The following is a 6,027-nucleotide window of genomic DNA, read 5'->3' on the forward strand; positions in this document are numbered from 1 at the left end:
TGACAAAATTAAACAGAAAAATTACAAAACATAATACATTGAAAGAGAAGAGAAATCTGTTAGCTCAGGTAGCTCTGAGAACTCTGTGCCTTGCACTCTCACACTTTCTCCTTGAATCAAACCATGACTGTTCACCCCTTTTATAGTAGAGGGAAGTTTTCACAATTGAAACAAAAACCAAGCTTAACTTCTTTTCCTTCACACATAACCGATTTGGCCAGAGAGAGAGAGAAGAGGTAACCCATGCAAAACCCAACATGCAAATACCTCTAGTTCTTCTTTGATCATCATCCTACATCAATCCGAGCGCTCCATCCTTGGTTTGCTCTCCAAGATAAAATTCTGGCCCTTGATGCTTCATGATGATGATGACTTCATCTGCTCCAATCTCTACCTTTTGTGGTGGTTGAGCAGAATCAGAGACGAGCCATTCCTCCAAGGATCTTCACCTTGCTGGCCGAGATCTTTACTTCCATTTTTGGTATGGAGGAGCCAAGATCTCTTCACAATATCTTACCATAAGTGAATAAGAATCTTGGCCACAGCATACTTTTTGTTTTATTTTTCTTGCCATCATTGTGATGATCTTGTAGCGTGTCTTTCCTTCTTTTCGGTAGCTCAAAGTAGCTTCCATCCATTAGAAAGCATAAGGCAAATAGCAACATTTGCTTTCCTGATGAATTATTTTCGGATCATGCATTGGGGCATATAGCAAAACATGATTAACTTGGGCTTGTACCAATAATGAATCAATTTGGCCCAAGATAACAACTTGTTTCAGCCAAATCAATTTGGACATTTTGTTTCAAGGCTGAGCTACAATTAACACATTTGGGCTTGCCAATTTTCTTTCATTTTGGCCCAAATCAATTCAGCCATAGTGATAAAAATTTATATCACTGCTGAATATGTTTTATTAAGTTGGGCTAGCCAATATTTTTCGGCCCAAGGAGAACCTGCATTGCAAAAATTAATTTAATCAACCTATATGAATTAATATTTTTGCAATTAATTACATTAATAATGTTTAGTCATCACAAATATTAATTTTAGAGTTTTCCAAACTCATCAATCTCCCCCTTGATGACAAACATTATTAAAATTGAAATGGAAAGAAATTTAAGATTGAGTAAAGGATACTCCCTTTGAATTTTTGAATTTCTCCCCCTTTCAAATTGTCACATGGCTCTCCCTTAATATATACCATTTTTACCAATGGAAGCACTAACTTGTAATATTTTAATCAAGCCTCAAGTAACAATGTTATTTAGCATATCATTACATGAAGCTAAATGCTTGATTTATGAGCAGAGTTGGATTGATAATTAAAACTCATTTGTTATCATAAATTGATTCTCTGCTCGATCTATAATCAACAAAAAATCTTTTGAAAACAAATTGCTGTTTTAAAATATTTTCCATTCAAATCAGAGCAACATACTTATGGTAAGAAAATATTTTTAATCACGGCATGATCACAGTAATTTTCAATATTTATTTTCATACTTAATGCTTAAAGGAACTGCCAAAAATAAAGTATTCAGCAAATATGTTTACCCAGATAAATCAGAATATTCCTATAGTAACAAGCATATTCATCAAGATAAAACTATCACAAGAATACATGTTAACAACCAATTAACAACCAGGCAGCCTCATTATCAAAACAAATGCATACAATTGCATCACAATTATAATCAACCAAGCATCAAGTGTATTATTCTAACAAGGGTGATCATGAATTCTCAAGAGAGAATTTCATCCTCTATTTTCCAGTTTCAATTTTCAGCACTTATTCTCCCCCTTTTGTCATCAAAGGGGCACCTGCAAAAAGATTTTGACATAGGAAACAAAGTATGCAAGATATAATCCAAAAGCATCCACAAAGTGTCACAGAGTTATCGTACCAATAGTATTCAACCTAACAAAACAGAGTATCAGATTGAGCCTAAATATGCCAATATCAAAATAAAGAGAACAGTAGTTAAGCATCAGAGAGATTAAAATCAGATTCTTCAGCGCCTTCTTCACTACCAACTCCCAGCTCCTTCTCCAAGTTTTTCAACATCAGACCCACTCTATCTTTGCATCTCACCCAAGCCCTTTCATTTTCATAGGCTAATTTGCGAGCCGCCCTATGAGATTGCACCATTATCTCAGACATATTTGAGAATTCAGTGAGAATTTTTCTTATTGATTTGGTTGCTTTGAAGGACTCAGGCTGACTCTCAAAGTCACTATCCGATGACATGGATTTCTTACCCTTGCTTTTTCTAACAGCTCCACCTCCTTTGATCATAGAGACTTTGTTTTCTACATTCTCATTTGTTAAATCTACCTTTAAGTACTCAAAAATATATGTGAGAAACATTTCATAAGGTAAATTAGCCTTCTTGGTACTTTTTACAGACTCCCACATATGTCTAATCATGAGGTAAGCAAATGAAATAGGAGATGAAGTAACAAGAGCAATATTATGAGAGAATCAGATACTGTTACCCTGTTGTGAGAACCACTCTGTGGGGTCAAAATGTGAGTTATGATACGGTGCAGCAGTGAGTTGGTTGGTCCAAGAGCTTTGTGAGTAGGAACAGTGTCGTCTAATCCAGACAGATTTGCACAAATATGAGAAAGAACTTGCTTGTATATAATCCCAACGTGTGCATCCCATTTGTCAGTCATGTATACCCTCGGTCCTTCATCCGTGTAGCCAAGTGCAGCGCCGATGGTCTCAACATTCAGAGTGATATGCACACGCTTCACATAGGAGTGAAGACTACCATCAATCAGTCGCAGATTAGCATAAAATTGCCTTACCAACCCTGGATAAACCATTTTGTGAATGAGAAGCAATGGAGACCATTTGAGATTGTCAAACAGAGGATGTCAGTTGATCCCTTTGGCAGCCAGAGAATCAAAGTTCACCAAGTATGAGAGACACAGATGCCTCTTTTCCAATACCTCCTGGTGGAATTCATAGAATGCACATGTAGAGAACCTTGATGGATCATAGTGAGAATGTGGCTTGTGAAATCTGTTCTTGAATTCCAATGATTCAAGGTTCGTGGGTTCCCTGGTCTCATGCAACACGAAACCATTGGTCTTCTAACAACTCCTTCCGGAAGTGGCTTTCTTCGGTGGAGAAGGTGGCGGTGATGGAATCGGTGAGGTATGCGATTCTTCCTCTTGTTCAAGGCTGGGTTCCTTGTTCTTTTCACTTTTCCTTCTTCCAGAGGATTTCTGGGCTATTACTTTGCGCATCATGGATTTGGGTTGCTTGGTGGGAGGTGAGGGAGAAGATGAAGAAGTGGAGTGAATATGTATGTGGGTGTGAGTTTGGGGAGTGGAAAGTTTTTGAGAGAGACGAATTCTTTCACTCTTTCTCGGTGCAGTTTTCTTTTTCATTATGTGAAGAAGATGAATGGAGATGGAAGTTGAAAAGAAGGCCGAAGAGTAAGGTGAGTGAAGGGAGATTAGAGAGGCATTAAATGCTGATTGGAGAGAGATAGTGAAAGAAGTTAATGACCAACAAGGGCACGGTTATTAACCAGGGTGGTTTCCAAAAAATTGAAAAAGTGATTTCCTTAAATCGAGGGATTAGTTGAAAAGAAAGATTTAATTTGACACTATGCCTCTTTCAACAAGAATTGATAAGACCACGAAAGATTGTGATTTTCAAAAAAAAATGAGGAACTAACAAAACGGTCATGGTGGGGTCAAAGAGATTTGGTATGGCCCACGAAAATTAAGTTCTGCATAGCCTCCCCTTCGATCACATCCCTTCCATCATTCTTATTTTTTATCTCGTCCATTCCTACGAAACAAAACTGGGCAGAATCAGAATTTCACAAATTATCAACAGAAACAAGATCAATCATTCCCAAGCTTTTTCTTAATGAACAGAATCTGTCTTCACAGAGGGGTTTTGTAAAAATGTCAGCAAGTTGGTCTTCAGATTTTACAAATTGAATATCAATAGTACCCTTTTGCACATGTTCTCTAATAAAATGATATTTGATCTCAATGTGTTTTGTTCTTGAGTGCAAAACAGGATTTTTTGAAATATTTATAGCACTCATGTTATCACAAAATAATGGTATACTATTGATCTTTAATTTGTAATCTTTCAACTGCGTTTTTAACCAAATTAATTGTGAACAACATGCAAATGTGGATATGTATTCAGCTTCAGCTGTGGATAGAGCTACTGTGGCTTGTTTTTTGCTTGACCACATGTTGAGTGAGCTTCCAAGGAAGCAACACATGCCGGATGTACTTCGTCTATCCACTCTATCTCCCGCATAATCTGCATCACAAATCCCTACTGCACAAAAGTCATCTGATTTTGGATACCACAAGCCATAATCACTAGTTCCCTTAATATATCTAATGATGCGCTTAACAGCCGAAAGATGGGATTCTTTTGGGTGAGATTGAAACCTTGAACATACACCCACACTTTGAACGATATCCGGTCTAGAGGAGGTAAGATACATTAGTGAACCAATCATTCCTCTATACCGTGTTTCATCTACATCTTGGCCATCATCATCCTTTTCAAGTTTAGTGCTTGGATGCATTGGTGTTCCCATTGGTTTAGAGTTTTCTAGGCCAAACTTTTTGATAAGATATTTGCATACTTTCCTTGGTGAATAAAGGTACCACTAGGAGTTGGTTTAATTTGGAGGCCTAGAAAGAAAGTAAGCTCTCCCATTAAACTCATCTCAAACTTACTAGTCATGAGTTTTCCAAACTCTTCACACAAGGACTCATTGGCCGATCCAAATACAATGTCATCCACATAAACTTGAACTAGGAGAATATCATCATTAGATGCTTTAATGAATAAAGTTGTTTCCGTGGCACCCCTATGAAATTGATTTTCTAATAGGAAGGCACTAAGCCTTTCATACCAAGCTCTTGGAGCTTGTCTAAGACCATAAAGAGCTTTAGAGAGTTTGAAAACATGATTTGAAAAATCCTTATGTTCAAAACCGGGGGGTTGAGCCACATACACTTCTCTATCAATAAAGCCATTAAGAAAAGCACATTTAACATCTATTTGAAACATTTTAAAACCCTTATGGGCAGCATAGGCAAGAAGCAACCTAATTGCTTCCATTCTAGCTACCGGAGCAAAAGATTCATCAAAATCTATACCCTCTTCTTGATCGTAACCTTGGAGCACTAATCTAGCCTTGTTACGAACAACTTGTCCATCCTCACCAAGTTTATTTTTAAACACCCACTTAGTACCCGTAACTTTCTTACCATCCGGATGAGGTACTAGTGTCCAAACCTCATTCTTGTCAAATTGAGCAAGCTCCTCTTGCATGTCTTTCACCCATGATGGATCTTCAAGACCTTGCTTGACATTGTTGGGCTCCAATTGTGACAAGACTGCAAAATTGCTTGGTTCGGATTGCCTTTTGGATGAGGACCTTGTGGTCACACCTTGAGAAGGGTCTCCAGTGATAAAGTCATGAGGATATCCCCTCACAGACTTCCATTCTCTAGGCTTCCTTTGTGGTGGTGGGCTTTGATGAACTTCTGTAGGTCTCACTATTTCAGTTTCTCTTACTGACTCAGGAGACAAAATGGAAATGTCTCCTCCATTTTGACGAGACAAAACTGGACTGGCAGATTCTTCATTTTGAGCAGACTTGGGATTTTCTTTGCTTGTTCCAGCTTCTTCACAATCTGAATTATTATCTATCACAGTACTGGAAATTAAATTAGAATCACAAAAAGTAACATGTATGGATTCTTCTATAGTTCAATGATCTTTGAGGTAAATTCTATAGGCTTTGCTAGTAGTGGAGTATCCAACAAACATGCCCTCATATGATTTTGGATCAAATTTGCCAAGATTTTTTTTGTTATTAAGCACAAAACACTTGCATACAAAAACATGGAAATACTTAAAATTTGGAGGGGTTCCTTTCCATAGCTCATAAGGAGTTTTCTTTAACCCTTTTCTAATAATGGTCCTATTCAAAATATAACATGCTGTATTTACAGCTTCAG

Source organism: Arachis stenosperma, chromosome 4 (assembly GCF_014773155.1).
Source record: "Arachis stenosperma cultivar V10309 chromosome 4, arast.V10309.gnm1.PFL2, whole genome shotgun sequence".
Lineage (NCBI taxonomy): Eukaryota > Viridiplantae > Streptophyta > Magnoliopsida > Fabales > Fabaceae > Arachis > Arachis stenosperma.